Source organism: Podarcis filfolensis (assembly GCF_964270895.1).
Source record: "Podarcis filfolensis genome assembly, chromosome: 12".
Taxonomy (NCBI): Eukaryota; Metazoa; Chordata; class Lepidosauria; order Squamata; family Lacertidae; genus Podarcis; species Podarcis filfolensis.
The window spans coordinates 31,557,597-31,580,339 of record NC_139614.1 but is presented as its reverse complement, the minus strand read 5'-3'; the positions used below and the strand labels follow the sequence as shown (position 1 = coordinate 31,580,339).

The following is a 22,743-nucleotide window of genomic DNA, read 5'->3' as shown; positions in this document are numbered from 1 at the left end:
GAAGGGGAGTGGGCCAGGGCAGCGCATGTTGTCATGGGGGTTCGTTCACAGACTATGGTTTATGAAGCTGTGGATGAATCTCTGAACATGACCTGTGTCAGAAGAGACCCATAGCTTGCTTAGGTCCCCTTGATTTGCTTAGCTGCAATTGCTAGGCAATGTAATTAATAAGGTGGCTGAATGTGTCCAATTCCTATTGGTGTCACCGTTGACTACAGCCCACTGTAGACAAGAAAGTTACTTCCTAGGCACTACTTACATTTTGTTCAAGCTTTTGCAAACAAATGACTCAGACCAGATCTATTGCAGTTCAGGTAAACCATTTTTATGATTTACGACTTAATTCTTTATACCAGCCGTATCTCCCCACCTGCTCCCCTCTTCTTCCTCCCCCACTCTCTCTGATATAGATATATATCTGCCAGCTCAGGATAACACATTCAATTGCAATAAGCTCTAGTTCACCAATGTTCATGTCACAATCATTGTGTTCTGCATTTACTTTCCAGGCTCTGTTTCTGAAGGAGCTATTGAATCAGGTATGCAAAACATAAAGGGGAAACTGCCCTTTGGAAAGCTCCATACTTGAGCTGAACAACAAGAGGCTTAGTATTCCCAGGACCACTTATGCCTCTTTGTACCAACTCTAGGATAATACATTATCCCAGACTGCATAACTACCATCACTGCAAGAAGGTAATTGTGCGTTTGGAGGTAGTCAGTTACAGGCAGTTTGGACTGCTCCTATCTTCCAGAGCATATGGACATCTGAACAGCAGAGAGGATAGCTATTGACACTATCAAGATGTAAAAACACATTTAAAGAATTGGGGTTCTTTTGGTTTATGAGAGAGAAAAACTGTTACTAAAGGACACTGCAGTGCAAGTCATGTAATACGACATTATTTCCTTTTATAGTTTCATTAGTCTGTACACACATGAATGTTCACTGAATGACTGTTAACTTGCTCTCTAGTGTTGTGTTTATCATTTCCCATTGAGTTTATTGCTGCAGCAATTTTCAAACACACTGAGGTGGAGCCATTAGTTTGCTGCAAGAACTGAGCTGATGGTGGACTTCTGGGCTGCCCCGGGGGTCATGTTGATGTTTGTGTCTGCTACCAGGGTTGGCGGGTTGTTTGTTGGAGTCGCTGGGACACATCCTCATTATCTCTCCGCTTGTGATCTGCTTGGTGAAATTGCATTCCTCTCCAGCAGGTGTCACTGCAGCCAATTGGAATGGAAGGTGTATAGTGTAGATAAATGAAGTGATGTTAAATCTTGCTCACTTAATAAGAAAAAAATAATAGCAAGCACTTTTTCATTGATGAGAAGGGAATCCTGGTTACATTTGTTGGCAGACAATTTTGTTTAGGGATTGAGCCACAATGAGCCACACCCTTGTTCTTTGTTTTCCGAAAGCAGGATTATTCAGTATATTTCAAAAGTCTCTAGTAAACAGTTCCCTTTCCTCACAGTTCACCTGGTGGGTCCCTAGTTCCTGAAGGAGCTCAGAACCTAGTTCATCAGCTGACTTCTTCTGCCAGTAGGCTTCTTTACATTACAGATACTTCTCTGGCTCACTAACGGAGCATATTGTTCAGACTCCTGCCTTGCCAAGCAACTTCTATTTCCTTCCATCCTCCTTCCACTCTCCAGAAAGAGTCTTCTAGTCTGATTCTCCTGGTTCCTCCATAACCATGCATTATTGGCAACCCCAACACACCTTGTGTCTAAGTTTGCTCTCTCTCCCTCACATAACCTCAATCTCCTCTTCACACAAGGCTCTCAATTTCCCTATTCCTCTCATGTTTGCTTGACCTGTTCTTGACGCATCACTCTAGCATTCCAAGCTAACCCACATCCTGAGACTCCTGCTAGCTTTAAGTCTCAGGTGTTGTGTCGCTTCTCCTTCCAGCCCACCTTTCCCCTCCTCCAGAGGAAACACAAGGAGGATACCACAATAGTGGTCACACTTGTTCCCCCACATCTACCCAGTAACAAGGTGGACATGGGGGACTGCAACTCCAGAGCTTCCCTGACACCTCTCCAGCTAAGCCCTTCTCCTCATATATGTTAAATTCAGTTTCTTAGATTTTGGCTTCTGGCTGGATATTCTAGACATAACACACTTGTACCCTTTTTCATCATCCTTGCAGCAGTTAAGTTCACAGAATACATGATGTGCAATTAACTTTCAGTAACTTAAGCATAACCTTTGGCACAGCAAGAACTCAACTGAAAATGAATGGAATTTCTGTACCAGAAGTTGTATACTACAGTTTTCACCATACCTGTCCATTAGCCACGCTAGTTGGGCCTGATGTAAGCTGTAGTCCACAAGAACCATATTGGATACCCCTGTTCTGTGCAATTGCGTGTAGACATTTAACTGGGGGCAGACATCTATTCAGTTCCTTACCTAGGAAGCGGACATTGAATAAAATCCTGTTTTCTGTCTGGCAAACAGCTAAGAAAACTAACTTCACTTAAATGTAATCAAAACACTTATATCCAGGCAAATTCATCCTTTAGCTGCATTTACTGCTTGCTTTAAGTTCAAGTAATTGATTACGATGTGGTATATTAAATGTGGGCTCTCCAGCATGAAGTAATTTTCTCCTTACAGTATCTGCAGAATAATAACCTCTGCAACCAATTGATACCCATGGCTTGAGATTTCTTTGTGTAGGTAGAGATGGATTGCCCTGCGTGATGGTGTGCTTCCGAAAAGCAACGTACATTTCAATCAGTTGTTTAACTCCTAGCACTGTAAGGATGGCTCACAGCAATGATTCATCGAGTTGCATTGGGATATCTTATGATTTCTCCTGTTCCTATACTGTAGGGGTGTATGGAGTGTTTGGGCAGGGGTAATGCCCTGGGCTGCTGCTGCTAATGTAGCGGTTTCACTTCATTCCTGGAGGTGCACTCCATTTTCTCTAGAGATGGATGAATGCCAACCATGATACTGTAGGATCCCATTGAAGATCCACTGTCTGAGTTTAGAACAGGGGTTGTCAACCTGGTCCCTACTGCCCACTAGTGGGCATTTCAGGAGTCTAGGTAGGCGGTAGGGGGTTCTACGGCACAAGCTGACTCCTCCTTCCATTGAGCACTGGTGGGTGGTAAGGAAATTTTACCATCAAGAAAGATGCATTAGTGGGCGGTAGGTATAGAAAGGTTGACCACCCTTGGTTTTATGGGATGTGGGTGGTGCTGTAGTCTAAACCACTGAGCCTAGGGCTTGCCGATCAGAAGGTCGGCGGTTCGAATCCCCGCAACGGGGTGAGCTCCCATTGCTCAGTCCCAGCTCTTGCCCACCCAGCAGTTCGAAAGCACATCAAAGTACAAGTAGATAAATAGGTACCGCTCTGGCGGGAAGGTAAACGGCATTTCCGTGTGCTGCTCTGGTTCACTAGAAGTGGCTTAGTCATGCTGGCCACATGACCTGGAAGCTGTACACCGGCTCTCTTGGCCAATAAAGCGAGATGAGCGCCGCAACCCCAGAGTCGGTCACAACTGGACCTAATGATCAGGGGTCCCTTTACTTTGACCTTTTGCCCCTGGTTTAGAAGAATGTTTCATTCAGGTCTTACGGATTTCCCATAAGCATCTCATTGGCCACTGTGAGAACAGAATGCTGGACTAGATGGGCCATTGCCATGATCCATGATCTCATGTTCCTAATGCAAAGTTTGCCTCTCTGCCAGGAAAACTGATCAATAAAACAAACCAACCAGGTTTTTATGGGCCAGAGCCCAGAAATGACTCTAAGCTACAAAAACTTTTGCTACAATATGCAACCCTAGACCTATATACTCAGAAGTAAGTACCATTCGATTCAATGGGACTTACTCCCATGAAAGTGTATATAGGATTCCATGCCCACTCTGTGATTCTTAAAGATACCAGAAGAATATGTTTTGTTTTGTTTTTGTCTTTGCTGCAGCTACCCTTCTGATACGAATATTTCTGGTAACATTATTTTTCATAACGTTTATAATTATGTTGGTTCTTGACTTTTGCCTCTCCAGCTATATTTGTATCTGTGTCTTTAAACAAGATAAGCTACATTCTGGTTCTATTGCTTTGACAAGTCCTTTGTGATATATGATACGTATATATATTTTCTGTTTGTTTAAAGTACATTTTAAATAACACGTCATGATTTATACAGCTCCACCAAGATCCCTAGTCTAGGGTCTTTACTAGATAGGAAAAAATGTATATTATTTATAGCTGCCCGACAAACGTGGCTCCGGTAGCAATTAGAGCATATCTGAGGAATTTGTAGTATGTTTCTCATGGGTATCCCAAAGACTTATGCTTGCGATGAGACATTTTCCTTCCTGTGTTGGCCCTTTTGCATACATGGTAGATCTGAGGACAGGGTTTTTAAGTTACTCCTGCTACGTTATTGCTAATGTAACGGTGTGGTTTTTCAGGATCAAAATGTATCTGCTTTGTTTTGTCCGGGGCCATGTCAGAGATCACATCTTCCTGATACTGGTCCTTATGTCAACTCTAGTAACCTCAGCAGGCTCTGTGTCATTTTTCGAACTCCACATGAACAGAGCAAGCTGCCTTGCTATTTGTCCAGGCTATTTGTCCATCTAGCTGATCATGGTCAACTCAGACTGCCAGCAGCTCTCTTGGGACTCAAGCAGAGGTCCTCTTCTTTAAAATAATTTTTATTGAAGATTTTCCTAGTTTACAAAAGTATGTGCATTGTCTCTTTTTCCAGGTTGTGTTTTCTACAGATCAGTTACAGATCAGTTGTTGTGAGACATCAGTGTTGTATGCAGTATAAGTATAAGAGGTCTTTGTGATCATCAAGAAAGGGGTGGATGGACACTAGTCTTGGAGTATCACAAGGCCACACTTTTATTTATTTACAGTCATGATTGACTCAACAGAACATGCGGTGGTGGGCAGAAGGTATCATTCTCAGCACTCATGTTCACGTAAGGAACTAAGTCAGAAAAAAGGCAACATAGCCGTAAACTATAGGAGCAGCTGTTGTTTTTTTCTAAAAATTGACAAATTTGGAGGGGGGCATAACACTCTATCGCTGGGTGTAGCCTGCCAGCAACAGATGAGCCACCGCTGCAGTAAAGTAAGAGATAACTCTCCTACAAAACAAAATTGGAGTAGAAAAATGGCTACTGTTTTCGCAGGGTGAGAATATTTTGGGGAAATTGGGGAAGATCTTAGCCCAGTCTTAGAAGCACAGCCTTTCCATCAATTTCTCCAAAACTATGGACAAGCAAATTCTTCATTCCCCCTCCTGACTGTTTTTTAGAAGGTCTAAAACAGTCATACCTTTTCCATCTTGCCTTTGGTCTTGGTGAATTTTGCAGAGCAAAACATCTGGGGTTCCCTGAATGAGACTGATGCTGCAATCCCATGCTCATCCACCTGGAGAAAGGCCTCAACTGAACATGTGGGCCATACTTCCAAGTAAACATGTAGAAGATCTGGGTTGTAAATGATCAGTCCAATCTTAGTAACTTCAGACTTTTAAATTATGAGCTGTAACAAGGAATTACACTGTGGTCTTTTAAAATGTTAGAAACCAAATCGCTGCCATGCACTCAGTACCCTGCATGGGAGAGATTTACTGATTTCAAGGAGATCACTTGAGCAATTTGCAAGCTGGGCCAGCAGCGTGAATAGATATAAGTCTATCTCTGAGCTAATTAGTAATCCAGGAGATGCAAATAGGAGTTGAATAATTGTTTTGGTGCCTCACATTCATCTGCTAGAAGCTGATCAGGAGAGTGATTGCCATTCAGCTCAATGAGGCTGCTTCAGCATCCTGAATAATTGATATTCAAGAAGCAAAATTATTACATCAAGCCTCCATTTCTGCTTATTGCACTATTTATGCATTGCCATCACGGTAGAAACATGGTCCCCGTCTTGATGTAGCATTCTGCACCAGAGGAGTGTTGGCCTGGACTCTGTTGACATCTGCAGACTGTTACTTTTGCCATCACCATTTGAATAATTAATTGCTAATCACTCCCATGCCTGAAGAGAGGTTCTAGCTAATATAAAAATCAGAACTGGAATACACAAGCTATGCTTGGAGACCTGTGAAGAGTAATGGGCAGATCCAACCAAATCTATTTCATAATTCATCTAGAGTACCGAGGTTAAATTCCTGGATGTCTGCTAGATGCCCTCACAATTAACCTGAATTCAGGATCCAGTCGATTGAAATGCTATGTCCTATTGGGACATTCCTTGGAGTTCTCCTCCCCATCCTTAATAATAATAATAATAATTTTTTTTATACCTCTCCCATCTGGCTGGGCTTCCCCAGCCACTCTGGGTGGCTTCCAACAAAATATTAAAATACAGTAAAAGCTTCCCTAAACAGGGCTGCCTTCAGATGTCTTCTAATAGTCTGGTAGTTGTTGTTCTCTTTGACATTTGGTGGGAGGATGTTCCACAGGGCGGGTACCACTACGGAGAAGGCCCTCTGCCTGGTTCCCTGTAACTTGGCTTCTCGCAGTGAGGGAACTGCCAGAAGGCCCTTGGTGTTGGACCTCAGTGTCCAGGTAGAACAATGGGGATGGAGACGCTCCTTCAGATATACTGGACCGAGGTCTTTTAGGGCTTTCAAGGTGAGCACCAACACTTTGAATTGTGCTCAGAAACGTACTGGAAGCCAATGTAGGTCTTTCAAGACCGGTGTTATGTGGTCTCGGCGGCCACTCCCAGTCACCAGTCTAGCTGCAGCATTCTGGATTAATTCACCAAAAGTAAATGACCACATTCAGGGACGACATCAGGGGATCCTTCATCAGGCATTCAAGCAGTTATGGGTCCATTTCTGATGGGGCTGGACTCAATAAATAAATAAATAAATAAATAAATAAATAAATAAGTTGTTCTACCTCCAGTAGAATGTACAGTAATATATTAGCTGGAAATCTCTCCACATTGCTTGGATTGATAGGAATAGAATATTACTGGAGGTCTAAGGTCCAGAAATTAAATATTAATATGAACAAAATATAATGAGGGAACGGATGTGGAAAAGTAGTACAAAAGGTCCCTCTTAAATAAAAAATTGTAAGTCCTCACCTGGCTGCTCTCTAAATTTATATCTCACCTTTCTTCCCAAAGGACATCAGGGCAGCAAAAAAATCTATCTATATATTTTGTGCAGCAGATTCAGATGAATCCAGAACTGAAGCAGGACATTTTGCAGGGTATTCTGGGTTTGTCCAAGGTCATTTTAAAAAGGAATTGAAATTATTGGGCATGACTATCTTTGGCCCATTAATTTCAATATAACTTAGTTGGTTACAAGCCATTAAAACATCATAACATTCAGAGATATTTATTTATAAGATTTTATATTTTCATTTTATTGATGTATTGTATCTTTTTTTTTATTGGAATCATGAAGCACAACCAGCCAAAAGACTTACCCCCACTCTGAAATGAAAGGGGTTTTGCAAGAAGATAGAACCATTAATTGTTGGTTGCATCCCTGGACTTTGTTGAGCTCTGAAGGATTTCTTACCATCTGTGCTGATTTCATATAATTTCATCAGGATTGCCAGCTGTCTTGCCTGGATCCTGTTCCAGTATGTAGGATTAATGGTAGCATACAAAATTATAGAGGACGATGGTCCAGTTTTGCAGTTTCATGCCAGCAACCGAACTCACAAGCCACTGTATTTCAACTTTAACTCACCTCCTTCCATCTATAAAATCAGCTGCAAACCAAGGTTTAGTCCAAGCTTGTTTCATCAGCTACTGTTGAAATAACTTTTGCGTCGACAGGCAGAGTCCCCCAGATCCCGAGCCCCCCCCCCCCCGTCATGTGGAATAACGACTCAAGACAACGTGCTATGGGATTAAATTGGCCGCAACTTTATTAAATTTCAAATGTGGGTAGACCATGGCTCAGGCATTGGGCGTTCTCCCTCCCCAGTCCCCAGCCGGGGACCTAGGGAGCATCAGGGTTATCCAGTGGGGGGGGATGGGCCGGCTCTGGAGAACATATGTTCAAGCAGAGATAGCCGCCCCCGTTAAGCTGCCGCTGCAGGGGAGAGCAATGACGACCTTTCAGCGTACGGTCAAAGCCTCCCTTCAGAAACCCCTTTAACGGGGAACCCTGGTATCGCTGCTGCAAAGAGGAAGATAGACTAAAGGATTCTGCCCAAGGCCTGATACCGCTAAAGTTGTGAGGTTTTGCTACGGGAAAGGCGAAACCTGCCAATGCAGGGAAATTCCTTTCCGGCCCTTTAACAGCAACCTTAACGTAGCAGCACCCGCATACCTGTGAAGAAAAGTTAACCTGCAAAATAAGACATTAACTGAGGGTGGGTAGGGTGGGAGAAGCTCTGGAGCCAAGTGAGGATTCCCAGGTAAGATCCTCCCTCTATTGTGTGGGCAGGTAATCCCTCCCCAACCTGGCCTGGTCTCCTTGGCAACGCTTCCCCCAGGCAGGATTGGATAACTGACTGAGGTAGGCGGAGACCTCCAGGTATCCCACCTGAGGGAAGGCAAAGCCAAGCCTATGCTAATGGAGCCGCTCCAGATCCAGGGGCTGCGCGCGTCCACACAAAGGGCGCCCCCCCCCCCCGTTTTTATGCAGGGAGCTGTCATTACTGCTGGTCCTGTGCAACTTAACCACAGGAACAATGAAAGGTAGGGTTGTCATATTTTGAAGAGCAATAAAGAGGACACATTTGCCAACTTCTACTTTTAACTATGGATCTTTATGACGACTCTATTTTACAGACCCATGAAAAAGAGGGTGTGTCCTGGAAAAAGAGGACATGTGGCAGCCCTAACGCAACACCCTGAACTCATCAACAGCTTTTCAGCATCTTTACTATTTCCAGGCCAGCAAAAAATTTGGCTTATACTGTTACCTGTGTATGTGCTACAGTGTATATTGGTACAGTGCATGTGCAAAGGCCATACTCTTAAGCAGAAGTGGATTTAGGGCCGTGCGACTGGTTCTGCCGCAATGTGCGCCATGCCTTGAGGGTGCCACAGGGCGCAGCAACTATAATGTAGTGAATTGAGTGGAAGGCTAGAAGCAGGCAGGTGATTAGACATGTACATGTGATCAGAATTCCTATGCCATACAAGTAAACCTTGTATTGGGAAGTTTTTAAACGTTTGACGTTTTATGTTTTTATATGTGCTGGAAGCCACCTAGAATGGCTTGGGGAACCCAACCAGATGGGTGGAGTATTTTTTATTATTATTATTATTATTATTATTATTATTATTATTATTAACCAACATCAATGGTTTGGGAATAGGTAAAGGTAAAAGACCCCTGGACAGTTAAGTCCAGTCAAAGGCAACTATGGGGTGTGGCGCTCATCTTGAATACACCACCAAACAATATCATAGCTCTTGATGTGGCAACTACATACGCAAACCTACCTTATCTTTGCAGAGGTAATACTTGGTGGTATTTTTCTAGAAAAAGAAGTGCCAGAACTCACCAAGAACACCTCCCTCGTTCTCTTAGGATGGCAATGGCCCCCACCTGAGAGGTGCTGATCTTGGTTCCTGTGAGTTCCAGCTGAAAAAAACCCTGGTAGAGTGGTACCTCGGGTTACATATGCTTCAGGTTACATACACCTCAGGTTACAGACTCCGCTAACCCAGAAAAGTAACTCGGGTTAAGAACTTTGCTTCAGGATGAGAACAGAAATTGTGCTCTGGCGGCGCGGCGGCAGCAGGAGGCCCCATTAGCTGAAGTGGTGCTTCAGGTTAAGAACAGTTTCAGGTTAAGAACGGACCTCCGGAACGAATTAAGTACTTAACCCGAGGTACCACTGTAGTTTCAGGTTAAAAACGGACCTCCGGAATGAATTAAGTACTTAACCCGAGGTACCACTGTAATACTGATGGGGAAAGACAACGATGGCTAACATGTCAAGAGGGCACCATTTAGGACTGCAAAAATCTCAATTTCTAAAACGGCAAACTTGCATTGGGCGAGTTTGTGAAATACCTAAATCGATCGGATAAGATCTGCAATGAATTCTAACTACGGAAAAGTTTTCATTTCCTAACAAATGCAGTCGCTGCATGCAACTTCCCTCATGGACGTTCTTAACCCCATGTGCCCCCTCTGTCAAAAGCAATACTGCAAATGTTAAAAACCACTTGTAATATGTTTTAATGAAGCTGTCCTTCTTGGTGAAAGTTGACATTTGTTTTATATTAATTGGTGTTGCACCCACTTTGCCGAAGAACAAACTTACTTTACGAAATGGTCTATAGAAATATGTCTTGTTAGATGGCTTATTTCTTCCAGAACCCACCTCATAATAGAGAATGACATGGATCAAGTTTTTCATTGTTTCATTTTCTTTCATGATGCAATGGCTCCCCCCCTTCAATGCAACAGTTTGAAGCCTTACAACAGGCTGCATCAACAACTGCTAGCATCCTCAGGATAACTGTGGAGCACACTTACTTATTGCTAAACGTGTATAGGATTGCAACCTAAAATATATAGTGTAGTAGAGCGGGACCCTCAATGTACTTTCTGAATTCACTTCTGATAGGACTAGGAATGGAGAAGAAATTTGATTCATTTTGTACTTAGAATCATAGACTCATAGAATTGTAAAGTTTGAAGGGACACTGAGGGTCATCTAGTCCAACCCTCTGAGCTCTTGGGCCACAGGCTTCTAAAAGTGAACCTACCTAATCTCACACTTTCCAAAAACAAACAAACAAACAAACAAACAAACCATCCATTGAAATTTGACCTCTTAATTTTGTAATGCAATTCTTCAGTCAACTAAGCCAGGTAATGTGTACTAAAGTACACATACTAGGATAAATTATGCATACAAATGCATATATTGGTGAAACCAACATACAAAAATGCATTATAGTATGGGAAATTGCTTTGCAAAACTATATTAGGCAAGTGCATACGGATATGTGCCTATTAAGAGAAATTTGCGCTAAAATGCTGCTGAATTTTCACAATGACTTTTTAAAAGAAAACTGATGTGGAAGTGTGGAGAACTTAAGACTGGGAAAAAGAGAAAAGGAGAGAAACTGAAATCGACAGGTTTGCCCACTGCCAGCCGTGACCTAACTTAGTTTTACATCTGGTACAACCCTATGCATATTTATTCAGAAGTAATTCCCACACTGCTTGAAACTGTTGAATCCATCTAGCTATAACTAAGTTGAGTGTCACCTACTGACTAAAGTTTAACCTATGGCGGTATCCACACAAGGACCATGTCATTTGAAAAAAATGGTGAGAGAGAAATTATAGTCACTTCTCATGTTGCAAGTAGATTGATTCTTTGGGTACCAGAGGGGTTCAAGTTATTCTGGTAAACTTCCCTAATTCTGGAACAGTAAGAGCTGTTCGGCAGTGGAGCAGACTTCCACGAGAGATGGTAGACCCTCCTTCTTTGGAGGTATTTAAGCAGAGGTTGGATGGCTATCTGCCATGGATGCGTTAGCTGAGATTCCTGCATTACAGGGGCTTGAACTTAGATGACCCTTGGGGTCCCTTCCAGCTCTGATTCCCTAATTCTGTCTAGCAATGCAATTGGATCCCCAGTAGTAGCTTTTACACACAATTAATGTTTGGGGAATTGAGAAAGCAATTAACATGATACGAAGACGCATATATTATTTTGCAGATTAATTACACAAAGCGAGAAGCAGCATAAATTATCCAAAGCCCTTTTCTTATCGCACAATTATACATTAGTGTATGTACTGTTTTATGGCTGTTCATTTAGCAGCCACAGCCAATTAATCTACTAACAAGCCTTGATGATGACAAAGGAATGCACCTTCCGATAGTTGAGGTAAGCAACCGACTTTGCATCCTTGCTATGATGGAAATACCTCTTCCTTTTTTTTTATTACGAATAAACCTGTGTGTGTATTCTACCACTGAGAATGGGTGACGGTGGAATCTTGCAGATTCAGAGGCAATCAAAAGGAATGGCCAATTTTGGTTAAAGTCCATTTGGAAGCACAGCTTCATCCAGATGCGAAGTGTCTCAACCCATCTTTCCTCCCAGAAGTATATAAAATTAACTTTTAAAGAAATTTCATTTAGGCTCATGGACTCTTTGGAGTTAGAGCTATCTGGAGACTGCAGTTCTAAGGAGGAGATAGATCTAGATCCACCCCATGTTGGATTGCAGGCACTGAGGCCCAATCTCCTATTACCCTGAAGATACACCTCTGTTGACAAGCTCTGAGGGCTGGCTGACAGGCTTCTTAGGAGGATCAAGAGAGTCCTTCATAGCTGGAAACCCCTTTACTACAAAGAACCAATAGATGAAGATGAAGGTGCTGGCTCTTTAACTGACCAGGAGGTAGCACTCAGTGGGCGTGGCTTCCAGTCAATGACCACCTAGCTCTGGTATAAAACTCAGCCGGTTGTTTCTGGACCATTCTGAGACAACCTGGATGTTTGGTCCTGATCCCTGCACCACAATTGCCCTCCAGGAACCTTGTCTTGCTGCCTGAGGAATCAGGACCTACTGACCTGCCCTTCTTTAAGCCCACCTCCACCTCTCTCCCTTTCCTACACTATCTGTCCTATGTCAAATTTTAGACTGTCAGAACAGGGACCTAGTACTCTTATACTTCACAAAGCACTGTGTACATTGAAGGTGTAATAATAATAACATTCTGCCCCTCCTTCTCTATAAGGGAAAACCAGCTATTATGATGCATTATCTCTCTCCTTGTATATGTATCATCCTGTTGTACCATACAGTTTCTGGAAGCACTCCTCTCCCAGCAACTCAATTATAATAATTTAGGGAACCCTCTGTCCTTCGCAGTCTCCCACAGTACCAGGACATCTCATGCCTGCCTTGTTTCGTGTTATTAACTTTAAAAAAAACATGTTGTGCCCTGTGAAATCTGGATGTATAAAACTCATACTGTGATGGCGACAGATGTTCTGGAAACAATTAGTTCATACATTCCTTCTCATCAAATACCTCGTCATGTTCAGTTTAACAAGGCAAATTACAGCTTTAATATACTCCATCCTACACTCTTATTTGCGATAAAGAATAAGAGCACTCTGTGCACATAATGATGAACTTTACAAAGGGCTACAGAAGGGAGGGAAGGAAAGGTGGCAAGAGATGGGAAGCCACTCTATGGAAGGCACAGAGGGCACTGTCAGAACATCTGCCTTACATGCCAAAGGTCCCAGGTTCAATCCCCAATATTTGGGAATGTCCCGTGCCTGAATTTCTGGGGAGCCAACACCAGTTCGTGTTAGTGTTGTGCTAGGTAGACCAATGGTCTGACTCATTATAAGGCAGCTTCCTGCATTCCTTCTCCATCACAGCTGAGGTGTCTATGTCAGCACCCAACTGCTCAGAGACCCATTTAGCATCTATAACCATGTAGTCCGACATCCATACCTAGTCATTTCATAATGAATTGACCTCCAAGGGGCCTTGTATTAAGATTCAGGGCAGGAAACATTGCCACCCTGTACCCCTGACTGTGTTGTTTAGTGGTTAGAGTGTCAGACTAGGGTCAGGACCCAGATCTCTACTTTGCCACGAAGCTGACTGGGTGGTTTGGGCCTATCCTCTTAGCCTATCCTATGTCACAAAGTTTCTGTGAGGATAAAATGAGGAGAACCATGTGCTCCACCTTGAGCTCCATGGAAGAAAGGTGGGCTATTAATATAGTCAACAATAAAATAATCATGAACTAATAAATATCCACTTTATATTTTTTTATTTGGACACAGCCTACAGCCTGAGGGCTGCATGTGGTCTTCAATCTAATTTCAATCGGCCTTCCACAAATAAATAAATAAATAAGTGGTGAAGTGGGAAAAATGGGGGAAAGGTGGTGGCAGAGAGAAAGCATGAGAAAAGAGGGTGATGGAGTGAAAAGCAGGTAGCAGAGAGATGGGGGAACATCTGCACTATATATTTAAAGCAGTATCATACCACTTTACACAGCCATGGCTTCCCCCAAAGAATTATGGGAAGTGTAGTTTGTTAAGGGTGCCAAGAGCTGTTAAAAGGTAAAGGACCCCTGACAGTCCAGTCGCAGATGACTCTGGGGTTGTGGCGCTCATCTCGCTTTACAGGCTGAGGGAGCCAACATTTGTCCGCAGACAGTTTTTCTGGGTCATGTGGCCAGCATGACTAAGCCGCTTCTGGCAAAACCAGAGCAGGACATGGAAACGCCGTTTACCTTCCCGCTGGAGCGGTACTTATTTATCTACTTTCACTTTTATTATTATTATTAAATTAATTTTCTTTTCTCTCATTACAAATATACTTATACCATACAACTTAACTAATATCTCTCCCTCCCCCCTTTTGGACTTTCCTCAACTTCCATTTCTGATTTATTAACCTCATTAGTATATTCTGCTATTTTCTACAAATATCTTCATCTTTTTATTACATTATTTGTTCCTTATCCATAAAGCTGTGAATGTTTATTTAAATCCTACTGTCAGGGAATTGGGGGCAGAGAAGGGGAAGAGAATGGGGACTTACAGAAATCAGGCTCCATTAATTAGCAGCTGTTCTTCCTCGGACGAGGAAGGTGACGAAGGGCTGTCAGGAGGCAATGAATCTGAGAGGGGGGAGCCACTTCCGGGGCTCATAACAGAGGAAGGAAGGGGTTTGGGCTCAGGAAATGGTTATGCTGGGGGAAACGGAAAGCCCCTTCAGTCGAGGCAACTGACTCACCATGATGGAGATGGGCTTTTGAGCTCTTGTACATAGTGAGAAGAAACCAATAAATCTTTGTAAATATGGCTGGATTCCCGGACTCTTATCTCTACTAGCACCCACCAATCATTCCTGACACTACCATCAGGTCAATATTCTTTCTTTGTTTCTGCAAATATAATATAAAAGGTTCCCACTCTTTTTCAAAATCCCTATTGTCCTCTACTTGCACTTTTGGGGGCATGCTTTTGGAATGCTAAGTTGGCAGGAGCTGGGACCAAGCAACAGGGGCTCACCCCGTCATGGGGATTCAAACCGCCAACCTTCTGATTGGTAAGCCCAAGAGGCTTAGTGGTTTAGACCACAGCACCACTCGTGAAGAGCTGTTAGGAGACCCCTATTCCCCTCACAGAGCAACAATTCCCACTGTGGTTTAACAGTCCATCTTTCCTCCTGGGATAATAGATATACTAGTGGGGGGGATGTTTGGGGAGGGATGGGGAACACTCTTTTACCCAATGTGCCCCCACCCAAAAATCCCCTTCTGAGAGTTGGGTGGGGTGTTAAAAAAGCCAAGAAGCCTTGACCACAATCACTCAGCATCTTCTGATCAAAGCCTGTGCTGGAGAACAATGCCAACATTTTTCTCCTTCATAATTAAGGTTTTCAACATAATGCTCTTAATTTTAAAATGACCGCAGTGATATTAAAGATGGTATCTTGGTATGAAATTATTGCCTCGCTTCAGATCCGTCTAATTCATATGCTGGGATTTGTCCTTCTGTTCTCAGTTGGAATTATGGAACATGTCATCTTCCACAAGTCCATTCTTTGGTTACTGCCAGCGCTGCCAGTATAATTTCTTCCGAGAGCCAAAACTTTACCCTGTACACTCTAGACCCTTAGAGAACTAGCTGAGGGGAGCACCCACCCCGTAGAAGTAATTAGACACTAGGCACCCTCAGGAGCATGACAGATGTTAATGTGCAACATCTATTCTACACTTTATGTGAAATGCATTATCTATTTTGTACTATACCTTTAAAAATATTGTTTAATGTAAATAGTTAACTGCTTTCGTGTTTATATCTTTATTCTTCAGTATACTAGAATAAAACATATTTCAGCTATTTAATGGACTGAAGATAAACTTTGATGGCTCATTGACTGCCAATTTGCGGCTACCAGGGCTTCTAATGGCCATATCGCCATATTGTCTGCTGTCAGCAATTTGTGGGGGCCTTTTCCTCCATATGCTGCATGAAAACTTCATCTGCTCTGCTTTATGAAATTGGGATAGCTCTGCTACACACAGACATCCTAATATAGAGTGCTGCTTGCAACCAATGTGTTTCCATTGCGTGCACTTTGAAAGTGTGTAAAGAGCTGCGAAGTGTTCACTTAATTTAAAATAATGGTGCAGACCTCATATTATTCAATATATTTTTGTCTCTCTGGTGCAGAGTGAATTAGGGTTTCACAATACCCCTCTACAGGGTGAGGAATCATGCAGGTGTTGAAAACTGTAGGAAACAGACAGAAGTTGCAAACAGACACACCTTTGAATGTCTGAAAGCGGCAACCGAGAACACTGACAAGAATAGGGCGCTTAAAGAAAAAAAAGAAAAGCTTTATTTTAAAAAGTGTTCTTTTTAAAGCATTTAATAATGTGAGCTTATTAGATAACATAGGGACGCAGGTGGCGCTGTGGGTTAAACAACAGACCCTAGGACTTGCCGATCGGAAGGTTGGTGGTTCGAATCCCTGCGACGGGGTGAGCTCCCCTTGCTCGGTCCCTGTTCCTGCCCACCTAGCAGTTCGAAAGCACGTCAAAGTGCAAGTAGATAAATAGGTACTGCTCCGGCGGGAAGGTAAACGGCGTTTCCGTGCGCTGCTCTGGTTCGCCAGAAGCGGCTTAGTCATGCTGGCCACATGACCCAGAAGCTGTACGCCGGCTCCCTCGGCCAATAAAGCGTGATGAGTGCCGCAACCCCAGAGTCGGCCACAACTGGACCTAATGGTCAGGGGTCCCTTTGCATTTTTACTAGATAACATAAGAACCCTCCTGGCTCAGGTCAAAGGCCCATCTAGACCAGCATCCTGTTCTCACAGTGGCCAACAAGATGCTCATGGGAAGACCAGATGCTCAGTTAGAGTGCAACACTGCTCTGTCCACCTGTGATTCCCAGAAACTGTCTCCAGCAGTAGAGGAAGAACATAGCGGTCATGACTAGTAGCCACTGATAGCATTATCCTTCATGAATTGCAAAATGTACACACTTCTGTTTACTCTGGTTTGGGAAGCGGTGTACAACGTGTCAACCACAAACCATATCTATCAGGTATCTATCCTGTCATATCTTATGAAATGCTGCATTCCCCCCAGAACCAACTTCAATCCAAACTGGGGGTGGGGGGTGGGGAAGAGAGAATGACCTAGCTGCATTTTAAATTGGTAATGTGTACAAAGTCTTTGTCTAATCTTTTCTTAAGCCACTCAAGCTGGCGGCCATGACTGTCCTCTTGACTGCCTTATAGTACCTCCCCAGCCTCTCCTTGCCAGTCTACTCTAACTTCACTATCCCCAAAATATTTACAAGCAAACCACTAGATTCCCTGGCTGCATCTGCTACAATTCTTTAAAGTTTCAAAGTATTAAAAATTGTAATATGCACACGTAAACCTTCTCTCTTTGCACATCTCTTTATAAAGCTCACAGAGAAATTAGAATAAAATCCAGTCTCCTGCTTCCTCTACTCATTGTTGAAAGCTAGATCCTCTCTCAAACTCTTTCATCTGTAGCATTTATTACTAACCTGACCTCTTTAGCTTTCCTGTCCTAAAATAAATTAGCCACATCTTGCAGACTGCCCAGGTGTGGGAGATCCAGCTCCTCTGATTGAGGTACTGGTCATGTGTACATGTGTGTCTACTCAGAAGTAAGCCTCATTGAGGATTACTGAATTACTGAGTATTACTGAAGCTTCCCTTTTTTCCTTCTTTTTTAGCATTTCTTACATGGATATTTTTCAAAGTTTCCAGCTAATGTCTATGCTGAAAGCATTCAATGTGGGTATCAGTCCAAGACATATTGCCACCTGAAGTGCAACCCAAATCCTCCCATTGCCAGATGCAAAAAGGCCCCTACACTTTTAATATTTGTGTAGGTGAGGGGATTTCAGTTGAAATTCCCTCTTTTGCACTGTTAAAGGTGCAGAAAAGGCTGTGTCCCTTGCTCACACTGAGCTACCCTGACTGAAAGCCAATCAAATGGAAGCTTTGAAATTACCTTTTGCTGGGTTGTCACCACGGCCTTTACGTCTTGGACTCTCTGGTTCATTCACAGCAGGCTATTAAAGTGCTGAATGAAACATGAAGCAATGAATTCTATGCATGAAACAGGCATGAAACCACATCCAAACCGTGCATATCACCCAACTGAAAATGAAGTGTTTTTCCCCCAATGGAGGCAATTTCACAGCTGTTGAATAACTGACTGATGCTACAGAGTGGTGTACACTCTAGAGAATTATATGTGAATCAGCCCTTGGAAATGAAAAGTGGCTTCTTGAGCCCTGTGTTAGTGCATCTCTGGTCTTTCCTGTGCATTCCCTAGTCTCTTAGTGGAGGGGGCAATGCAAACAACACAAAACAAACACATTTTGTAAACCCTGCAAAGAATACTAAACTATGTAAATGTACGTATCTTTGTCTTAATTTGCATGCATTATCCTAACAGCCGCATTTACAGTTTGCAACAAGAACACCCCACTGGAGGAAATTGGACATAAACACACCTCATTTTCACAAACAGCATTTCCAATAACATAATCTGGTCTGGAACTGAGAACTTTAAAACTCTGCCCACGTAAACCTTGATCCATAACCATCTCTGTATAACAGGTGGTGTCAACGGGCTGTTGGGAAACAAGGCTTGAGGATTTCTCAGCTTTCAGAAATGTTCTCTCTGCCAGAGGCGAATGATTGGATGTATGTAATGTCAGAGATTCATAGCAGGGGAAGAGGTTTTTCATCAGTGTATTGGCATTTGGCACATTGTCAGTGTTTAAGTGAGCTCCTTGACCTGATTGCTGGAAAGCAGGGAAGTGTTTTCCTGTGAAGGACAAAAGCCACACTGGACCAGCTATTCACAAGAATTCCTACTAAAGTGCTAAAACACACTTTTTTTCATCAGTGCAGTTGTCAAGTAGAATCCAGGCTCAATAACAAAAAGTATGATGATGTCAGGAGGAGCGGTCGGTGCAGCAGCTCCCATCCATGTTGTCAGCCTGATGGCCAGATGTAGAGGTGAGTCAAATAGACCAGAAAATGCTGGGGAGGGGGGAGGAATGCAGCTGTAGGAGGAGAGATGCTCAACCAGCTGGAGGATAAATGGCAGGCAGCACATTTAGAGCAGGTTACAAGCAGGGATGGAGCAAGGATTCAGAATAAGTAACAACAAAAGAGGAAAGAGATAAACTATGGGCTAGTTTTACCACAGCAATTTAGGAAAGAAGGGGAAAGGGAGTGTTTCTGGGGCTAGCTAGCACCCTGGTGAGTCAAGGAGGGAAAGGGTTCGCTGAAGGAAAAGAGGGGCTCCCTGCATACCTGATGATAGAGGGGTGAATGGAGAAGCAAGGTTGCTCAAATGAATACATTTCAGAAGAGTTCTGAGGATGAGAAGGGCTCTAAACCATCTGAGTGATGATCTCGTCTGCTCTTTTCTAATAGGAAATCTGGGAATCTGATCCCAAGGATCCCTTGGGATCCTTGACGACTTAGAGGTAAAGTGCAATCAAGCAGTATCTAAATGTTGTTAAATAAAAATAATAGAAAAGTGGAAGTTCATCATCATTATTATTAACCACTAAAAGGAATGGAAGATATATAGGAGGATATGTGAATTGTTGCGCATACGTCTACATCTCAAAGTATGCAAGACAGTGGGATGTGTCAAACTTAAATTATATTCAGAGTAAGAGCATAAGAAGAGGCTGCGGGATCAGGAAAATGGCCCATTTAGTCCAGCATTCTGTTATCATAGTGGCCACCAGTTGCCTGTTGGAAACCCACATGGAGGACCTGAGCCCAAGAGCGTTATGCCCTCTCTGTGGTTTCCAACAAGTGGAGCAGTATTGCCTCCTATACTGTGCACCCATTGAAATGATTAAGTTAAGTCATGTCCATCAATTTCACTTGCCTCCCCCCATTTATATGTATAATCCCAGGCACCCCCATCATGGATTTGGCCAGGTATGGTCCGGTCATTGGCTACCAGAGAGGAATTCTCTCATTAAAATAAAGCATGGACACATTTCTGTCTCACCTTCTTCCTCGATCTGAGTGACTCATAGAAGCTCTCAATGGACCCAGATTGTCCCAAAGCATCTCATAATTCAAGCAGGCACACTGACCGTAGCCAAGGTTAGCACTCCTAAAGTCTGCAGAAATAAATAGGACTCACGTGCAAGTCATGTGCTGGAAAAGCCTTTTTGTTCCAGCCCCGTGAAGACTCTCGCATTAAAGATGAGCAAATGCACCCCTTCAGTAAGTAACTTGGTATATTGGCATACTATTTATAACTTTATATGGAATGTAGATCCATTTCTGAATTAAAAGCGTCGAGTGTATTGTAAATCGTCATTCTACAGCCAGCTCCTCATTCCAGCAAACGCTTGAGTTAAAATGCTTGAGTGCTAAAACATACACCATCAGTCTTCCAAAAGTTAGTTTCCCTTTTCTTTTGTCTAAAATGATTCAAATCATTGCATACGGAATGAGATGGAATGGGCTCCGTGCTGATGGCATATCAGTTTTGTTTACCTGATTCCAAACCCATTTGGAGCTCATCAAGGCAACATCAAAGAGTGTTGTTCTAGCCAGTGTCGGGAAATTGCATTGATGGAAGTGGCGGGAGGAAGGGGAAAGAACTCTTTTAGGAACAGATCCAGTGTTCCCCCCCCCCACCTTCATCTTCATGTTTGAAGGGATTATTAAGAAGCAAATTGGGGAAGCCTTTTTTGTTAGCAATAAACAAATGGAGCGCCTTCAAGGGAAAGAGGCATCTTCCAAGACTTCAAATGAATTTTTTTGTTCTTTTCAAACAAATAATTGATAGATACACACTTGCTGTCAGTAATGCTGTTCTGCAAGGACTCATTAAAATGATGCCTCATTTAGCTGTCAAGCCGGTAGGACGAGCAGTTCCTGGAATACAACCACAAGCATGGTGAATTTCAGGGTATTTTTGGAACTGAACAAATCACTTGTTACAATAAATGTGATAATTCAATCTTTTGCCCTTAAAAGTAATAGAAACTGCAGCTAAGTAATTTGTATGTTGTATTCCGGCCCCAAAGCCTAAGCTATTGCAGTGATAGGGTGATAGCCAACTAGGTTATACTCAGAGTAGACCCAAGGAAATTTATATACATTCCCTTACTTGGGACACTACTAGTCAATCTTTCCTTAAAATTTGATAACTTGTGTGGACATGTCCTAAGGTTGACGGAACAGTGGAAGGTCTGAAATTTCTATATAAACGGCTGATTGTCTCTACAACCTGTGACCCTCCAGAGGTGAATTTTGGACCTCAAGTCCCATCCGTCTGCCTCAGTCAGCATGGCCAATGGTTGAGGATAATGGGAGCTTTGGTTCACCAATAGCCGGGGGGGGGGTACAGGTTCCACGCTCCTGCTCTCCAGATGAAAGTTATGTTTTATGCCAGTCTTGATTCTGTGATTTCCTGGACCCCAAATCATTTCAGTTCTGGACTTTGAACTTTCTTTCCAAGGAGAGAGTTCAAAACGAACTATAATGGAAGGTTGCTCTTCCAGAAACTGTGGTCATATCTCATTGCCTTGTTCATTAGACATACAATGTCGGTCACTTTGGGCTCTACCAAAATATCCTGAACAACAAACCTAAGCAATGAGGACTACTTGAGAAAAGTACCCTTTTGGATCATGTCAATGGCCCATCAAGTCCAGCATCCTGTTCTCACAATGGCCAACCAGATGCTTTTGTGTTGTTGTTGTTGTTTTGTTTATTTTAGGAATATATAGTATGTATATATATAAGTATATATCCTGCCCTTGATCACCTTGAGTTCAATAGGACTCACTCCCAGGTAAATGTTTATAGTGGGGGAGACCTCCAGCCCATAGGCCAAACTTGGTCCACCAAAGGTTCAAATTTAGCCCACCTAGCTATTTTACACAAACCACACCCACCGACCCCACACCTGACATCAGATTGCAGAAAGGGGAGCCTTACATTGTGCTTTCAATTGTGCATTGGCAAGGGAAAGCAGGCTTCAGCTCAGCAATAAAGCCAAATCTTGCAGCACTTTAAAACACCATACAATAATTTTTGCAAGCACCCTGCATGGTGCTTTGAAGTCCTAACTTCAGGACTTCAAAGTGTTCAGCTACCTGACATCATTGTGTTGTCTGGGGGCTGGCAAATGGACACCCATGCCTACTCATAGAGCCCTTGTTTATAGAAATTTAGCCTTAATGTTTTATCAAGTCCAGACGAAGAATTACTGCAAATGGTTTTTCTTTTTACACAACAACAAGTGTTATATATATATATATATATATGGTGAGGGAGAAAGAAAAGGGGGAGAGATTTTTGGAGGAGAAAATTGCTTGGTGCAACATTGTCTAGGCATTTCCATGGGCATAAGAGTGGTTGGTTGTTATTGTGGGGGTTTTTTGCCAGTGTGAATTACCTTTGCAAAATTGAAATATGCAGCATCTTTCCTTAAAGAGTAGAGTGTTAACCTTTGGTTCCTGATACTGGCTCTCTCTGTTTCATTTGCAAGGGAATTAGACACTCACTGACAATTGGTCCATGCACTCTCTTTACATGACAGTGGCCCAGCTATTACAAATTAATAAACACAAATGGGTATCATAGTGTCATTCATTTAAAAATAGACTATACAGCTGAGTCCCAAGTTTTCCGAAACCAGCTATCACATCATGATTAATATAATCATGCCCATCAGTTCCCATGCAATTGA

General features: G+C 42.8%; 1 long non-coding RNA gene across 1 annotated transcript; it reads right to left on the bottom strand.

Moving 5' to 3' along the window:
- Positions 1-1,080: 1,080 nt before the first annotated feature.
- LOC310746433 lies at positions 1,081-20,923 on the bottom strand. The gene is made up of 3 exons (XR_014540710.1): positions 20,841-20,923; positions 2,295-2,422; positions 1,081-1,224 (listed from the first exon to the last, which is right to left on the bottom strand). It is a non-coding gene; the product is annotated as an uncharacterized lncRNA (long non-coding RNA).
- Positions 20,924-22,743: the final 1,820 nt, after the last annotated feature.